The sequence below is a fragment of the Fukomys damarensis genome, unplaced genomic scaffold (assembly GCF_012274545.1).
Source record: "Fukomys damarensis isolate Sample0158 unplaced genomic scaffold, DMR_v1.0_HiC HiC_scaffold_2, whole genome shotgun sequence".
NCBI classification, from domain to species: Eukaryota; Metazoa; Chordata; class Mammalia; order Rodentia; family Bathyergidae; genus Fukomys; species Fukomys damarensis.
In genome coordinates this window covers 55,589,161-55,609,623 of record NW_022900914.1, presented here as the reverse complement: position 1 = coordinate 55,609,623, position 20,463 = coordinate 55,589,161, and positions in this window count along the sequence as shown.

The window sequence follows — 20,463 nt, the reverse complement described above, 5'->3', positions numbered from 1 at the left end:
ATAAGGGCAGAGACAGGCAGGCAGGAGAAAAGCCACTCCAACCTCGAAGAAGAACAGGAGGTTCTGTATAGATGAGAGAAGCTCACCACATTCCTGAGTGCATTGACCTCCTGTTAAACTGGCCCCCTCCCCAGCCTGAGATAGTTTTCTTCCCGCTTTCGCAAGTACCCCGGCAACACCTAATAGATTTAAAATATTAGAAAAGAAGCCAATAAGGTAGAGAGAATTTCAAGCCACCCTAACCCTATAAAGATAGGCTGAATCTTCCAGCTTGTAGCCTCTGCGTCGGTGACACTGGGGGTCCAGGCTTGAGCTTGTAATAAACTCCTTGTGTATTTACATCAGAAGAGTTTCTTGGTGGTCTTCTTGGGGATTTTGCAACTTGGGCACAACAAAACTATAGTATGGTACGTGTATAAACGATTATCATTTATTATATACTGTACATAGTTGCATGTGCTGTAATTTTACATGGGACTGCTGTCCTCTATGCAGCCCATTTGATGGGGCATTGCTATATGGTGAGTGCAGCGGGATCTTTCAGAGCAAAGAAGAAGGAAAATCTGCTGGACCATGAAACATGGATAGGATCTGAGTGGAATGGAGGTAGGCACTAGTTAGGTAAAAAGAAAGGATTTTACTTTCATGGTAAGAAAACAGCCCCACTCTGGGGAAATGCATATATTGAGACCAAATAGAAATGTAACACGTTCCAGCAGACAGGAGGGAACAGGTTGGGGATAACTTCAGAGGCCAAGTAAAGCTGTTAAGATCTGATGCAGCAGGCAGAAACTAATGAAAAATCTTGAACAGAGCAGCAACCATGTGTGATAATGTTTGTGTTCAGCTCAGAAAATACCCTCTGTTGATACTAGAATGACAGATAATCAGATCTAAGTTAAAGCCCTTTCCCTGACCCAGGACCTAGCTTTTATGATCAAGGATGAGAGAGATTGTTCAGTCACTGTTACACTGAAAAAGTGTCCTCTTGGGGCTTTCTATTTTTCTTCACATGTGGAGTGGTGCTTGGCAGTATCTACTGACGTTAATATTAGAAGAACTATTTTCTTATGTACTCTTTTATAGTTCATGTCATAGTTGTCTTTTGATAGTCTTTTAACCCAAATTTCAATTTTTCTATCTGTAAATGGATTTAATATGCTGACCTATTGAGGGAATCAATGAAACAAAGCATAAAAATGTATTTTTCCTAATGAAAAAGTACATACCATTTGTTAATATCCATTTTGTCTCAGGAAACTAAAGTCTCCCTCTGTGTGTACCTGTATAATAAGAAATGTGAGAAGGTACATTACAGCTGACCTGGAGCCTGGTGCTGTGCTGTACACGTCCCCACTGTGGGCCATTGGGCACATCCCACTGGGCCTTTCTCAGGAGTATTAATCTGTTCTAGTATCTTTATATGAGGAATCGAGAGTTGAGGCTCTTATCCACCCAAAACAATCCCTTATGTGTTGACACTTACCCCAGAATTGTCAGATCCCAGTCATTCTGGGAAGATCTGGTAGCTAATCCTCTCTCAGAGGACTAAAGCCTCCAGGAGCGGCTGTCCACAGATATAGGCACTGTCACCTTGGCTGCCCTTAATACAGAGATGACAGAAAGGACATGAAACCTCCATGATTTCTGCTACAGGAAATATGATTTGTTTAAATTTGGGAGACAGGATTTTCACACAAAAGTTATTCAAAAAGAAGTTGATCAAAGGAAGGTTTAATAAATGTGGTTGGTGACAGATAATGAGATCTAAAAATCATATTTTTGCTATGGAACCTGGAAACTACTGACATATTGTCTTCAATTTGCTCAGGGTTCCACTGGGAAAGAAGATGGTACAGAGCACTCTTTAGTACCTAAAGTTTAAGTCTCTGTTGGAAATGAGTAGGAATGACTCCTTGAAAATAATAACTTAGCAGTTCCTAATTATCAACTATAATTTTTTATTTCACCCAGTTAAAGACTTGGGTATGTCGCAAATTGTATTAAGCAGTCACCTTTTGGATAAGACAGGGAGAGGGGGATAAGAAAACCAACTAGCATAGTTACCAAAAATTTCACCTAAATTCTGAAAGAAGAATTGATAGAAAGGTCAAATGTTTACATTGCCAAGGACGTGAAAACCAAAGAGTGTAAAAATTATCTCAAATCTAGAGGGGGGAAAAAAAAACCCAAGAATTCTTTTTGAGAAGACATAGGGCACAAGACTACAGGGGTTGATCTAAAAAAGGTGGGATTTTTTACTAAAATTTCACCTAAATTCTGAAAGAAGAATTGATAGAAAGGTCAAATGTTTACATTGCCAAGGATGTGAAAACCAAAGAGTGTAAAAATTATCTCAAATAATTACCAAAGACATTGTGTGGAACTTGAATTAAAGTGAATGGGAAGACAAGAACGATGAAAGGGAAAAAGGAGGGAAGCAACAAAGAAAACAAGATAAAGCTCATGGATGGTAGCAACTACATTTTATGGACATGTCTTACCCTTAGAAGTGTCTACTTATCGCATTTTAAGCATCAAGTTAATTAATTATATCACTTCAAGATTGATTGAATGTCTAATTAATTAGTTATTTACTTGATCCAACCATCCATTGAGACAAAATAATCATGGTGACAGTTCTGTCTAGACACTGCTTGATTTTGTCAAGGTCAATGTCTGAAAGCCAGCCCTAAGTAAATCCCCAGTGCATAGTGTTTGCAGTGTTCACAGTGGCTCCCAAAATAAGAGAATCATTTGGATTTTTCTCAGCCGGCACTTCTTTTTCAATCAACATTTATTTAATTCCTGGCCAAAGTTGTTTCCAAAGTTAGGCACAACTTATAACATTAAGATAATAATTTTCAAATCCCAGTCTTCTGATAGAGGAGTTGATAGCATCTAAAACCAACTGGAATGTGTGTGTGTGTGTGTGTGTATGTGTGTTTAACCACATTGCCACTGGGAACACAAATTAATGTCCAAGGCTATCTTCAAACCAGAATATATGAGAATAAACGCTTACAGAGTATATATGGATTTCAAAATTCATTTTAACTTGTATCTGTTTGCTCCTTGCCTCCTAAATAAGAGCTTCTCATAAGTCTAGGAAACTTTGTTTTTTGTCACATACTTTGGCTCATAGAACATAAATAATAGGAAACAAATGCTGTTGTATAAATATTTATAAGAAACTTTCCTACTAGGAAATAAATATACTGAGGTAATCTAAATTGTTTTCTTAATGTACAATGTCCACCTTAAAAGAATGTATGTTCTTACCAAATTCTTCCTATATTAAGTTTATCTGGAACCTATTATTCTGGTGTAAAATTCCAACACAAAGAGCCTTGATGAAATTATCAGACCAGCTTAGTAGGAACCATGCTCATGATTATGTTAACATCCTTAAGTACTCCAATTATCTACATATACATATAATTCTTTAGCCTACATCAGTGTTTGGTCTATTTGATATTTAACAAAAAGAGCTGAAGCTGAACAAATTGCCTTGGCAGTTGAAAGATACTTTTAGGTCAAATAACTTCTTTATTGAAGATGCAAAAACTATCTTCCGATTATAAAGCCAGAAAGCTGTATCCATTCCTTTAGAGCAAGTTTTGGCAAAGTAGAGCTGTAAATAAAGCTTTATTTAAACATAACTATAGCTATGGATTTACCATGTCTCTGGATTCTTCTGAGCTATAACACTAGAGTGAATAGGTGAAGCAGAAACCATGTGTCACAGAAGACCTGCAGGATTTACTATCTACTTTCCTAAAGGAAAAGTTTCCCAATATTTTCTGTAAAAAAATTTTCTGTACATAAGACCCTAATGGTATAACTGACAATATGAAATGCAAGAAAAGGGCTAAAAGTGTCGGGGAAGTGGGAAGTGTAGAGGAAAGGAAATAAGGGAAAAGAAAAAAACTATGAGAAAATGAAAAAGTGGAAACAAAGTTTTTGTAAATAGGGAAGGGAGGAGAGGGTGAAGGGAGGGCAAGGGTATGGGGAAAAAATGAGAACCAAGATCTGTCATGTAAAGGTACAAGATCCCAATGATGAATGTAACTGTACTGTATACCTAAAATGTACCAATAAACTCGATGAGAAAAAAAATTACAATAAACATTATATTCCAACAAAAAATGCAAAAATACTCTCCAAGTTGAGCAGTAAAATTAATAATCCTACTTGCTTTTTAGAAAGACATAAAATTGAGAAGACATTTTAAAAGATAATAATATAAAATATCATCATTTTAGACTAAATACATGATGAAGTTATTTTTATTTTATTGTTTAAATATATTAATAACATTAATCTATTTTTCTTAACTTTCTTTACAATTTAGCTATGAAAATATCTTAAATTATTTAAGTGGCTTATTCTATATTTTTACTGAGTAACACTATTTTAGATACCATTTTATCCTGTGAAAAGCTTGTTTTCTCCCCTATTCTATATATTTTATATAATACTCATCTAGTCAGTTTTAATTAATTCTCTGTAGAAGCTTGTATAGAGCTGGCAGAAGTTACTCTAGAAGGGTATGACATGCACTTATATATAATTTGGTCATTCTTACTTCTGCTCATTTTGTTTTAAAACCACTTCAACAAAAGTATATCAGAATGGTTATCATAAAAACAACTGACTTAGCATTTTAATCACTGAACTGAATATATATGTTTCTTATATACATAACTGTATATAATGCTGAATTCACTACACTTTACTGAGTACATTACCACACTGTGATATCTTATTATTTTCTAAGCATACTATATGCCTTTCTTCCACCCTCTAATTCCATATATTTTTTAGATTTTTATTTTTAAAAAATTATATTAAGATCTGTTATACATGATAAAAGTAATCCATTTAAGTGGAAATTTTACTGTTCATTGGCACATGAATACTCTCATCTAATCACTTCCATACTGGTTATTCACTCATGCTCTAACCCAGGGACTTCTGTGAAGAGCCTTTCCAGATGGAACTAATCAGCCAGGGAAACTCCTGGATTCTCAGGCCCACAGCAATCCTAGGAGTCCTTAAAAGCAGAAGAGGAAGGTAGATAGGTAGGTCAGACACTCAAAGTACAGGAGAAATTGAACCTGCTTTTTTTTTTAACTTAATGATTCAACAAACATTCCTTCCTTGGAGGAAGTGGGCCATGAGACAAGGAATGCTTTTAGAACCAGAGACGGACACCTGTGTGACAGCCAGCGGAGAAATGGGGTTTATTTCTATAATTGTGTGGAACTGAATTCTACTGAAGACCTAAATGAGTTCGGAAGTAGACCTGTTCTCCGAGTCTCTAAAAAGCGGCCCAGCCCCGATGACATCTCCATCTCTTCTTTGTGGATTCTGGAACAGAGAACCAGAAAGTAACATCATGCTCAGACTTCTGACCCACTGAGCTACAAGATGAGAGTCACTTATGCTAGTACATTTATAATAATTTGGTACATCAGCAATTTCAGGAAGTACTATAGTATGGAAAGCTTCTTTCTCTTTCTTGCCCGTGGTAATAATCCCAACACCTCTGCTTAGGCAACTATAGTTCAATATGTTTTATTATAAATTAATTTCACTTTAAGAGAATTTCACATCAGTGGGGCCAGGATGTGGTCCAGTAGTGGAGTGATTGCCTAGCATTTAAGATGCCCTGACTTGGATACCTACCACTGCATTTAAAAATGTAAAAAATGAAGAAAATCTTATCCATGAAATTATGCAGAATATACAGTTTACTGTTTGTTTTTAATTGCTCAAACTTTTTTTCTTTAAACTTATTCATTTATTAAATGTATCAGAAGACCTTATTTATATTATTATAGTAACATGATATAACAAGATTTATTTCACAATTTATGTATTTATTCACCCCCTGGGGGCATTTAGGTTATTTTTTTATTCTTTTGAATGAAGCAATGAATGGCCATTCATGTTCAAGCCTCTCTGTGTCTCTCTATGTCTAAGGGAAATATTTGTGAATGGAAATGCTGTTTCAAACAGTTAACTTTTACATAATGGCCAAACTGATTTCTACAATAGTAACACAGCTTTATACTCCCATCAGCAATGTGCAGAGAGTCCAAGTTGCTCTGTATTCTTTTCAACACCTGGTATAAAACTTATGTTTAAGGGCTGGGGATTTAGCTCAGCGGTTTGGTGGCCTGCCTTGCAAGAACAAGGACCTGAATTCAACCCCCGGTACCAAAAAAAAAAAAAAAAAAAAAAAAAGAAATCTTATGTTTAGTTTAAATGTGTAGTAGGAAGTTTAAAATGCAAATCTGATTTGAGTTTACATTTTTCTCATTAATGGTGTTGAGTAGATTGTCCTGAGTACAATCATATCTGATTTACTTTTGATAAATATCTATTTGACCTTTTTCCAGCTGGTAATGGTTGTCAACCAGTGGCAACAGAAGAGCACCTCATATATTCAAAACAGAAACTTTTGTCAAGTGTACTTACTACAAGTCTTTTTCTTCTAATCAGCATTTTGTTCCATTTTTCTTAAATGGTACTCTAGATGAGAAGATTTTGCATCCTTTTTCTCTCATTTTATTTTATGATGAGTTGCATCAAATTTCTAAGTGTCAATTCAACCTTGAATTCCTAAGATAAATCTCAGTTTATAAAGAGTTTTTCTTTGTATATATTGATGGGCTTGACTTTTTATATTTTCATAAAGTTTTGTGTCCATGTTGAAGAAGGTTATTAGGTGGTAGGTTTTTAAAACTGTCTTATATACATTTCAGTGTTAATGTAATGCTGTAGTCCTAAAACCAATTAGGAATTTTTTCTTTTTCCTAAAAGAATTTGAGTAGGATTTGTAGTATTATGTTTAACTGTTTTAAAGGATTCACCAATGAGGCTTTGGATCAACCTTCTTTATGAAAGTTTTAGTTGGTTCGTTTGTTTAATTAAAAACTCCAGTATTCTTATTTTTAAACATTTTTATGTCAATTTCAGCAAATTGTATTTCTGAGAAAATTTGTCCATTTTAGAAAAACCATTAAATTTAGTAGCATAAAATGCATTTTGGTGTTATAGCATTAGTGTAATCTGTAGTTTTGCATCTTATTATTTATATTATTAATTGTATTTTTTATTTTTTTAGCTACAACTTTATCTTTTGTATTGATATATTCAGAGAACTATCCCTTGATTTTTTCATTTACCCCTTTATGTATGTGTTAATTTTTTCTTTCTTTTGTGTGTGTTTAATTTCATTGATTATTAATCTTATTTTCCTTTTACAACTTTACCTTTAAAATTGTTATTTTTAAAAATACATCTTTAAGTTCACTGGTACATTTTAGGTATACAAAATGATAACATTCATCATTGAGAATTTGTAGCTTTACATAATATACATCTTGGTTCTTATTTGTTTCCCCTGTCCTACTTTCAACCCCTCCACCCTCCCTACTTTCAAAGCTTTTACTTTGGTTTTAATACTTTCAACTTTTTAATTTTATTTAGGTGGAAATTTAAGTCAATGGTTTTAAATATCCTTGAATGTAAATATTTAATTAAAATAATCTGTGCACTGTTTGAATGTCATCACAAATTTTTGCATCTTGCATTTGGTAGAAAAAATATTTTTATTTTCCTAGTTTTTTTTCTGGTCCATAAGTTATTTTTTATATGCACTTCATTTCTATGTTTTACATACCAGATCATATAAACATGAACACAGTTATAGTGGGAGACTTCAATATTCCACTATCACAAATAGACATATTAACTACATTAAAAAGGCAGAAACAAGACAGTTTTTAGAACTAAATGACAACACCAGCACAACATGTTAGATCTTATGGGACCCAATGAAAACATCCCTAAGAGGGACATTTATAGTTGTGAATGCTCATATCACAAAAACAGAGTGAGCCCTAATAACAGCAAATGTTGCACCTCAAGGTCCTAGAAAAACAAGAACAATCCAAACACAAAACCAGTACAAGGCAGGAAATTATAAAATCAGAGGAGAAATCAAAGAAATTGATACTGAGAGAAACAATACAAAGAATCAGTGAATTGAAGAGTTACTTCTTCAAAAGAATAAACAAAATAGACAAAACTCTGACAGTTTCATCCAGAGTGAGAGACAGAATAATGCAATTAGAAATGAAAAAAGTGAAATTACAAGGACACTGCTGCATCAGAAAGATTACTAAAAACTACTTTGAAAAACTGTATTACAGTAAATTGGAGAATTGAAAAGAAGTAGGCTCATAAATACATATGAATTAGCAAAACTGAACCAAGAAGATTTAAAAACCCTGCATAATCCCGTAAGATACAATGACACTGAATCAGTAATTTTAAAAACCTACCAACTAAGAAAAGCCTAAATATGGATGGATAATCATGGCTAAATTTTGCAAGAAATTCAAGGAAGATCCACCACCAACTTCCTCAAGCTCTTTAATGAAATTGAAAAGGAAAGTACTCCCAAATTCATTCCTGGAAGCTAGCATTATTCTAACTCCAAAGCTAGACAAGAATTAACCAAAAGAGAGAACTATAGGTCAATTTCTTCAGTGAATATAGATATTAAATTTTATTTTCACATGTCTTTCTATTATTCTTGTCTAGCTTAATTTTCTTGGGATCAGAGAGAATATTTGTAAGACTTTATTTAATGTGTGTCTTATTTTATCCTAGAATATAACCTAATTGGTGAATATTGCATGTGCACTTGAAGAATAAATATTTATCACTTTTTAATAGAATATTGTGTAACTGCGGCTAATCAATTTCTTCTTTTAATTCTATCATTTCTAGGTTCATGTATTTTGAATCCCTAGAATAAGGGCATACACAATCTAGGTTTTTTTCCTTAACAGATCATCTTTTGTACTATTAAATATTCTTTTTTTAACACCTGGTAATATTCCTTATTTTGAAATCTCCTTTAAAATATTAATATAGCCACAGAAGCTTTGTTTTACTAGTGTTATCATGGCATTTAAAATTCCTTTTATTTATTCCCTACCTTTGGTTTTATATTTGTTATTTCTTTTGCATATCTTGCTTTCATCCTCTAACAGTCAAGGCCTTTTGCTTGGAATACTTGCTTGCATTTAATGCAATCATTAGTGGACTTTTAAGTCTGCCATAATTTATAACCTATCTCTGGCTTCTAATTGTCATATGTTTGTGTCTCTTTTATATCCCCTTGCCTGTTTTTAGTTAATGTAACATTTTTAATATTCCACTGTACATACATTATTTTTGTTATTCCCTCCTAAATATTTTAGTGGCTTCTCTAAATTTACAAAATAAATTTCTAACCTATCATAATTTATTTTATATCTTATGCCACTTTGCTCATATCCTTAAAAAATTTTTTTGTTTTGCCCATATTCTGTCTGGTTTTGTAACATATATTCCTTTCTATATATCATTAACTCTTAAAGGTATTGTTACTAGGTTAGTTTTAAACAATCTGATACATCATTATTGAATTTTAAATGATCAACTATTTACTTACACTAAGTGTATCTTTTCTTCCTTTTTGAGGAAATGAGTTTTCACTCACTGATATATCTGGTAACATAGAGAAAAAACATTTAAAAAAAGATTTCTGTAGTGTATATCTTACAGTGACAAGCTGTCCTGATGTTTTTGGTGTATTGGCACAAAAGATAAGACTCAATGGTAACTCTGCGTACTTCCAGAATTCGCTTTCTATACAAAGTTGAGCTACATACACCTTTCTCTGAACCCGACTCTTTATCTCTATTCAGCATGATCACTGTGCTCTTGATGGGATCATTCCTTTCCATGCCAAAATTCTGGAAGGGTTTTTTGATTAAAGGCAGAGTTTATCTTTCAATTTCTCTTTTATCAGGTGCCATAGTCCTGAGTCTCCCAAAGTCCAGGGATTGCTGCAATTGGTTGACTACTGTCACCTTGTTTTCCAATGGTTATATTAATAGTAAGCAAAGCTTTTTTTGTTTTTGTTTTTGTTTTGTTGTTGTTGTTGTTTTGGTACCAGGGATTGAACTCTGGCCCTTGCACTTTCAAGGCAGGCAGCAGAAGCATTAAGCCAAATCCCCAGCCCTGGTATGCAAGTTTTATTAAGCTACTACATCATAAACAGAAATGGAAATTTCTATAGATTATTTAAAATGTATTTTGATGTTAATATTTAATTATATTTGTGAACTATTTTTGCATCTTATCTGCAGAAAAGCAGCACTGTGAATAAGATTTCTGAAAAGCTAATGAGAATATTTTTTTTAACTGTGGTGTATTTTTGAGTTTAAGCACCTGGCCAAGCTTGGAGGAGGTAAGGTAAGAAATTCAGTGATTTTTTAACATATTGCTACAGGATTCATATTATTTGAACAGTACTTAATGAATTCTGTGCTTATTGATTTGGTTGACCAGAAGGGTTTTCACAAGGGACATAACAAATACAACAGCTGAGAAAACAATATATCATTGTGTCATGTATATATGCAAAGACCCTCAGATGCAGAACTTGTGACAAACAAGATATACTAAAATAAAAATCTATTTTGTCAAGTATTGTACAGCTTGTTTTTCTAATACGTGCGGAAGGTGTGTATGTTTGTATAAAGTTCAACTCTATTATCTGATTTTTGAACTTGTCTACATGTTTTATTTTCACTTAAAATATCCCATCCTGGAATCTCAACTAATTGCCTAAGTATGAGTTGCATAAAATGGTGCTGCATATATGACCTCTGTAGGAGCAGTTTAAGGCCGAATTTCACAGCAAACTAAATCAGGTTTAACTATGGGTGTGATGATCTACAAAGCTAATCCTTTTAGAATGAACACACTGAAATAAAATGTCTATTATAAAACAAAGACTACCCTTGTTCTATTCTTTCCTGTTGAGACCTTACCCGGATATTTTATTGCATTTAGTATCTTCTCATTAATTCAGAAGATTGTTCAAGAGCAAAAGATCAGGAAGTTGAGCAATCCAGAAATCAAGTCCTGGGATCTGTACTGGACTGGGTCATGAGAAGTTACTAGGCTCGGGAACAGTTCTCTAGCAGTTTCTACAAATTTTTATTATGTTAATTTAACCTTCTTTCAAAGCAGACTCTTAAGTGTACTGGAAGAAAGGTAAAGAATCGGGCCCTCTAATGACAGCTCTCTGCCAGTATCACACTTTGGCAAGAAAAAGTACTGGCACCAAACTTGCACATATTATTCAGCCAAAAGAAGTCATGTAAATAACTAGACCCAGCCCCTTCAGACAATGTAAAAATAGCTTATTTTTGGTCATTTCCTCTAGGGAAACTCACTCTGCTTCACTATTCCCTGCTAAACAGCTTATTAAAGAATTCCATCCGCCTTACACAGTAGTATGCCTGAGAGAGCAACTATTCAACACATTTCCCAATCTCATTATGCATTTGGTGTTCTTTCAACATTTTTTGCAGATTAGGGCCCTAAATTGGCACTGATCTCAATTAAGTATCCTTTAGGAAGAATATTTGGAAAAAGTAGTTTTTGATTAAAATCTTTATAGTTTGAGAATGTATTTTGACTTTCTTCAAATACTTTTAAAGTTGCTTTGGAAAGAGTGGAATGCAGCTTTTACATGCATCTCTAAAAAATTAGATTTGAATTAATGTACATGAAATTCAAGAGATAAATTTTGAATTTCCACCAAATACCAATTTTAAAAAATTAGAGGCTCACAAATCATTTTCATTTTCTTCATTTTTTCCAATTTGTGGAACTAGCCATCATTCAGAATCTATTCTACTTCATATATTTCTCTCTCTAATATCTCATTTAAGATATGTTGTTTTTATAAAATATAATCCTCATTGTAATATAACACAATATTAATTTTTGACATGAAAATTTCAAGACGGTGATTGTGATCAACTAGACACATAAAGAGAAACATTAACCTATGGTTTTAATCAAACACATCTGAAAAATTGCCCAAGATTCTTTTCTCAATTGAGTGTACTTAGCTGTTCATATTTTAATACATAATCTTTTCTTCCCCCAATACCAGAGCACTAGGATCCCTAGGATCCTTCATTAATATATTTGACAATTTGGGTAAAATTTAACACTTTGTGGGAAAAAAATTTGAATCAGTCCCTGGGGAAAAATACAAACTATCACAATCACCCTGAATGAACAAAATGGTAAGCAGCCTTAACACTTTTAAAGAAATTGAATATTTTTTTAAAACTCTCTCCCCCCAAAATTCCAGATCTAGATAAAATCACTTCAAAATACACCAAATATTCTTTAAAAAATAACATCAATAATAAACAAAATTTCCAGTAGACAGAAAACACTTCCCGATTCATCTTATGAATCTAATATAAACTTGATAACAAATAGTACCAAAAGAAGATGACTATGGAGTAACATCACTCATGAAATTTTTCGCAGTGTTGGGATCAAACCTACCTACTTGGCAAATTTATTACCACTGAACTACATCCCTCCCAAGCTTCCAAAAATTCATAACAATACATTCCCAAATAGAACTCAGAAATAATTTTGAATCACTATCATTGCAAGATTGCAAGGCTAGATAAATATTCAGAAGTCTGTTTTGCAAATTAATACGTTAACAGGCTTAGAAAGAAATATCACATGATCCGATCAGTTGATAAAGAAAAGCATGTAACCCAATTCAACTCTCATCCATGATAATATTCAGAAAAATAAAGGACTTCAACTTGATAAAGAGTGACTAAAAAAATCTATATGTAACATTATACTTAATGATGAAAGATGGAATGATTACCCTTAAGATTGTGATTAAGATCAGAAGTTCTCTCTTACTGCTTATTCACCATAAAGTGAGTTTTTAGTAAGTACAAAAATCAAGTAAAAGAAAAGACATCCAGATAAGAATGAAATAAAATGCTTAGTTTGTATATAGTACACTTGCCAGTATAAAAATTCCAAATAATCTGAAAAATTTTATAGAGCTTATCAAAATCACAGAATAAAAATAAATAAATACAGATATTGAATTTCTGCATATTATTATGAAACAAGTAGGCCATGAAATTCAACCTATATCACTTATAATAGCTAAACAAGTAAAATTATTTGTATAAATCTAATAAAACTTTTATAGGACTTACATACCAAAAATACTATGTTGATGAAAGAAACCAAAGAACATAAAAATGGATGTATTATATTCATGGTTGGGAAAAATCCACCCAGTAAATCTATCAATTCTACCCAAAATGATAAACTGCTTAGATACAATATTTATTAAAATCTCAGAAAATTTCTTTGTTGCTTATTTGTGCTTGAGTATCTGTGTATGTGTGTACTTATGTGTGTGTTCATACTGGGGACTGAACACAGAGAAATGTGCAGGCCAATTGTGTGTTCTAACAATGAGCTATACCTCCAGTTAGTATCTCTTTGTGAACATAAACAAATTATTCTAAAATTTATATGGAGAGAACATAGAGGTAATGTAGCAAAAATAATTGCCAAAATCATAAACCAGGAAGAATTAGTCTAGCCAGAACATCCTACTATAAAACTATAATGATTAAAAATATGTAAAGGTACAAGATCCTAATGGTGAATGTATCGTATTGTATATCTAAAATGTACCAACAAACTTAATGGAAAAAAAAGATATCTTAAAGCAAAAAAAGGACATGTAATATTGGCAGAACATGGATCAATGGAACAGAATAGAGATCTTAGAAAGAGATGATGCCAATATACCTAATCAATGTTTCACAAAAATACAAAACCATTGGAGGAAAGATAAATAGCCTTTTCAACAAATGGTAATAGAGCAGAGCAATTTCTCAGCCACCCCCACCTCCACAAAAGATAAAATTTAACATAAACCTATAAAAATGAACTGAAAATACATCATGGATTTAAGGCCATAAAACTTTTAGAAAAATAAGGTAGAAAAAAAATCTTTGACTATAGTTTTATCTAAAGAGTTCACACACATGGTACAAAAGCATTCTCCATAAAAGGAAAACTTGTTAAATGGACTTCTTTAAAATTTCACATAAAACATTCTCTGTGAAAAATAATTTGTAAATAAGGGGAAAAATCACCAGTGTTGCAGGCACACAGACCCCAATCAGAAGCCTGCCAGGACAGGAGTGGTAAGGGTGGGCTTTTATCAGTCAGAGGACCACCCAGACAGCAGTAAATTGCAGAGATCCAGAAGGCTATAATTCTGAGCCCAGGAACTGGTGCAGCACTGAGCAGCAGAGAGCGGGCCTCTCCAAGGCTTGCTGAGAACTGAAGCCCTCTGAGAGAGCAAAGAGTCACCTCAATAAAGGTGTAGCAGGCTTCAGAGGTTGCCTCCTAGCAGAACCTCGATTCACTGTGGGGGAAGGGTAACTTGAACCTGCAGTAGAACCATGCAGAGCTCAAACTCAAAGGAGGTCAGAGAGTTTAACTCCAGCCTCACAGTCAGAAACCAGCCTGAACTTCAGTGGATTATGCCTGGCTCACTAAGATCAGTCGACACAGATCTGTATGCTACCCATGTTGTCTACCAGTGACAACAGAGACATGTCTTAAAGGGGATTTCTTTGTCTTCTTTTGTTTTCTCCTTCAATTTTTGCCTTTCTTTTTATTATTGTTGTCCTGTTTTCTTTTTGTTTTTAATGGTTCTATTTTCATAGGAGTTTCTAGTTTTTCTGTTGCTATTAGTTTGTTCTATTCTTATTTGTTTCTTCTTTCTCTCTTTTCCTTCCATCTTCACTGATTTCCCAAAGTTCATGAGATCTTTCTGTGTCCTCTAACCTTACATCTAACTTTTCTCTCTCTTTCTATTTTTCTACACCCCCCCCACCAACTCCTCCTAAATCTCTCCAGAGGGGCAAATTCACTACACTGAAAGGCTTATTCACTGCAAATACATTTCTCAATTATAGATTTTGGTATATAACCACAAATCTAGGTCATGTGGTCCAAGGCGGTAGATTAACAGTTACCACTGTTTGCCATTTTTCCATGCTGTGTTTGATACTATTATTGATGCTAATTGTACTACTTTGTCCAAGGTGACATGATTGTTCTAGTCAGTTATTCTTTCTGGTACACCTAATAATGAGGTTATCTAAGGGCCATTACAAAATCAAAACTTTTCAACGGCCAACTAAACCTGGAGGTCAATCCAAGAAGTAGCCATTTCCTAAGGGCTCTAAATAGTAACAATAAAGATACTTGTGGTGGGCCCCCAGTAGCACTGACCCCAGGGCACTGAGGAGCCCAGGAGCCCAGCTTTCAGGGGTGCCAGCAGCACTGGAACCCCCTCAACACCTCTGCCTCTGGCTGCTGGGCCATGCTGGTACCTAGATCCACATCACAGAGGTTCAGTGGGTCATAAAGGTTATTTTTCTGAGCTCCAACACAGCAAAGGAGAATAACAGAAAGAGGGTTTCTCTGAGGCTCCTTGATGAAAATTGAAGTGCACTAGAAAAGTGAAGATAGTCTCTGCAATAAAGGCACAACAGACAAACACAGTTGGTAAGTTGGAGGGATCACTACCTCCCTTTGGAACCTGGACTATCTTCAGGGGAAGGGCAGCTGGAACCTACAGTAGAACTTTGCAGAGTTCAACACAGTAGGAGACCAGGGAGCTCAGTTTGGGCCTTGCAGCCAGAAATCAGCCTGAATCTCAGGAGACTGCTGCTGGCTTGCTGAGGTTAATTGACTTAGATCTGCAGACTGCTGCCCACATTATCTATTGTGACAGCAGAGATGTACCCTGAAGGAGGCCCTTTTTTCTTGAAGTTACTTTTTTCTTATTTTTAATATTTTTTCTTCCCTTTTCAATTATTTCTTTCCTTCTTTGTTCTCTCTCTTTCCCTCTCTCTCACTCTCTCATTAACTCTCTCTCTCTCTTCCACCTTGTTCTTCATATTTTTCCATGTTTTGTTCTCATGATTGTCCTAAATTGTATTTCTTTTTTATTTCTTTTTCTTTTCTTCTCTCTTCTGTTCTTCTCTCTATTGTCATTTCCTTTAAAGGGAATTGAACACAGCTTCTAGCTTCCCTATTGCTGTTAGGTTGTTCTTTTCTTGTGTTTGTTCTTTCATTCTGCCTATTCCTCTTGCCTTCAACAGTTTGCTAGAGATTTTGTGATTTTCCTGTGTCCTCTGGCCTCACTTCTAATCTTTCCCTATCCTTCTTACCTACATATCTCTCCCTCCACAACTCCTTCTAAGTCCCCATCTCAAAGGGTACAATTGTTATATTGAAGAGTTTATTCACTATAAACATATTTTGGGCTGGTCCTTGACTTTGACTTATTTCACATGATTAAAGGTGATAGATTAACAACTACCACAAATTGTCATTTTCTGAGTTGTGCTTAATGCTACTGTTGTTGCTGATTTATCATTTGGACTAAGGAATTGTGATCTAATCTGTTATCTCTTCTACTATACTGAAAACAAGATTGCCTAAGAGTCATTAGAGACTCAAAACCTAAAAATGAGCTACATAGAAAACATCTCTGAGAAGCAATTATTTCATAAAGGTTCTAAATACAAGCAACAAAGATACTTACAATAAGCAATATTGAAGTATTAACATAGGAATCAAACAAAAACAGTAGCAACAACAAAAACAGAAATGAGAAGACACCTAAGCAAGGTACAAACCCAGACTTCTTGCTCACTAAAAGCAAATTCTGGGGGTAAAAAGGTGGAAAATATAATAAACCACCTGGACATCCTGAACTGACAGCACAAGAAGTAGCAAAACAGATGAATGAGACTCTAGAAACCCTGAAATCAGAAATAATTTCCCAGATAAGTACAGAGATAGTGAGTAAAATGAAAAACATGATTAGAGATTCCAGAACAAAAATAGATTAAAAAATAGATGAGCTCGGGGCCATGGCAAAAGTCATGAATGCCCAGCATAGATAAGAAATGAAAAGCATAAATACCCAATATAAGAAAGAAATGGAATCCATCAAACAGATTCAAACACATATCCAGGAGATTAAAAACTTCACTGAAAGTATTCAAAGCAGAATGATCCAATGTGAAGGCAGAATATCAGATATAGATGACAGGATCCCAGTTAGTGAACATGAGAAAAGAGATATCTTAAAAATAGTAAGGCACCATGAGAAATTGATCCAGCAGCTCTTAGATGATTCAAAGAAGAATAATATAAGATGGATAGGAATTCACAAAAATGTAGGAGAAAGTACAAATGATTAAATAAAAACTTCTTAGGGGGTGAAGGGAGGGCAAGGGGAAGGGGAAAAAGTGAGAATCAAGACTTATGTAGAGGTACAAGATCCCAACAATGAATGTAACTGTACTGTATCCCTAAAATGTACCAATAAACTTAATTAAAGCTGAAAAAAAAAACTTCTCACAGAATGAATGACAGAAAACTTCCCAAACAGAGTGAAAGAATTTAACATACAGATAATTGAGGCATATAGGACTCCAACTAGCCATAATGAAAAAACTCTACACCTAGACATATAATAGTCAGGATTCTGGAAACCCAACAGAAGAAGAAAATACTACAAGTTAGAGAAAAGAAACAAATCAAATACAAAGGAAAGCCCATCAGAATCACATCAGACTTTTCAACCCAAACCCTCAAGTCAAGGAGAGTCTGGAGTGAGGTATTTCAAATCCTAAAAGAAAACAACCTCCAATATAGACTGATGTATCCTGAAAAACTATCTTTCAAAATGATGGGGAGATAAGACACTTCCATGACAAAGAATACCCGAGAAACTTCATGAATACCAAAACAGCACTTCAAACAATTCTAAACAATATCCTAGAAAAAGATAATGAAGTTCACAACTCCATGAGGCACAATAAAGCAAATCCACCTGGCAAGACAAGAAAATAAAGGGAGGGAAGACAAATAAAAAGTAAAAGCCAACAACAGGAAAATAATATTACAAGGATAAGTCTAGATAGATAGATAGAAAGATAGATAGATAGATAGATAGCTCTCAGTTATAACCATCATTTTTTTTTCCTTTGGTAATGGGGATTAAACTCAGGACCTTGTACTTGCAAGGCAGGTGGCAGAAAACCTGAGCTAAATCCCTGGCCCTATAACCATCATTTTTAATGGCTTCAACTCACCAATCAAAAGGAAGAGGCTGGCAGAATGGATTAAGAAGCAAAATCCAACAACATGCTGTATACAAGAAATGCAGCTAGTTCAAAAAGAAATTCATAGGCCAAAAGTAAAAGGGTAGAAAACAGTTCTCCATGTGAAAAAAGCCCAGAAAAAAGCAGGTTCAGTTATCTTATTTGCAGATTAAGTAGATCACAAACCGAAAGATAAAGAAGGTAACTGCATCCTTCATCCTTGTAAAGGGAGCAATCCAAGAGAAAGAGATTACAGTCATAAATATATATGCACCAAATACTAATGCCCAATGAAATACTAGAACTCAACCATACTCTTGAATAAATGAACTTAACAGATATTTACAAAGTATTCCACTCCATCAAATCAGAATATACATTCTTTTCAACTGCACACAGGTCATTCTCCAAAATACACTACATACTTGCTTATAGAACATGTTTAATTAAATGCAAAGAATTGAAGTTATCCCCTATATATTATCATATCATAGTACAATCTAATTGGAAATCAAAAGTGAAAGAAGCCACAAAACTTCACAAACAAATGGAAATTGAACAACACCCTCCTGAACAAACAATGTATCACTAAGGAAATTACAGAACACATGAGACAGTTTCTACAATTGAACAACAATGCCAATACAACATATCAGAATTCATGGGACAAAATGAAAGCAGTCTTATGAGGGAAATGCATAGCAGTGAATTGCATAGCAGTGAATACCCATATTAGAAAAACAGAATGACCTCAAATAATCCAATGTTGAACCTTAAGCTTCTAGAAAAAGAAGAGCAAGATAAACCCAAATCTTGTAAAATGAAGGAAATCATAAATATCAGAGTAGAATCAATGCAGTGGGGAATAAAGGAATGATACAAACAATCAATGAAGCAAAGAGTTGATTCTTCAAAGGAATAAACAAAATTGACAAACCCTTAGCCAAACTTATCAAAAAAAGGAAAGAAAAAGCCCAAATTCATGCAATTAGGAATGAAAAGGGTGAAATTACAACAGACCCAGCAGAAATCCAGAGGATCACCAATACCTACTTCAAGAACCTACACACCAATAAGACATAAAACACAGATGAAATAGACAGATTCCACAATATGTATAAATTACCAGAGTTGAATGAAGACCTAAAATTCTAAACAACTCAAAATCAATGAAATTGAAAATTTAATTAAAAATTTACCAACAAAGAAAATCCCAAGTCCTGCTGAGTTCACTGCTGAATTCTACAAAAATTTTAGGGAAGAGGTATTGCCACTACTGTTGAAATTCTTTAGTGAAATTGAAAGAAAAATAATACAAATTCTAACCTGGAAACAAGCATCACCTCAATCCCAAAAGCAGAGAAAGACCCAACCAAGAAAGAAAAGTATAGCCCAATCTCCCTACTGAACATAGATCCAAAAATCTTCAGTAAGATCCTGGCAAACATAATACAGAAGATCATCAAGAAGATAACACACTCTGACCTAGTGTATGGACTCATCCACGGAGGCAGGGATGGTTCAACACATGCAAATGAATAAATGCAATACACTATATTAACAGAGCCAAGGATAAAAGCCATATAATCCTCTCAATAGATACAGAAAAAAAAAATTAACAAAATCCAATAGCCATACATGATAAAATCTCTGCAGGAAACTGGAATTTATGGTCTTTATTTCAACCTAATAAGAGCCACATATAAATGAAAGATCAACACCCAACATTATGCTAAATGGTCAAAAATTGAAATCCTTCACACTAAAATCAGGAACAAGACAAGGATGTCCCCTATAAACACTCATGTTCAGTATAGTTCTGGAAACATTATCCACAGCAATTAGACACAAGAAAGAAATAAAGAAACAAAAATAGGAAAGCAAGAAGTTAAATTGTGATTATTTGCAGATGACATGATACTCTATATAGAAGACCTCAAGAACTCTAAAAAAGTCTTCTAGACTTAATAACCAAACTTAGTAGAGTAGGTGGATAAGGTCCACACACAAAAATCAATAGTTTTTCTCTGCAGAAACAGCAGACTCACTGAGAGAGTAACCAGAGAAACAATTCCTTTCTCAATAGCATCCAAAAAAATGAAATGCCAGGAATCAACCTGATGAAAGAAACCAAAGACCTCTACTCTGAAAATCATAACAAAAGAGGTTGAAGAGGATATCAGAATGAAGACATCCCTTGCTCCTGGGTAGGAATAAGCAATATACTGAAAATGGCCATACTTTCACAATTGCTATCTAGAGCCAATGCAATCCCGATTGAAATTCCAACAGCATATTTCACAGAAATAGAGAAAACAATGCAAAAATT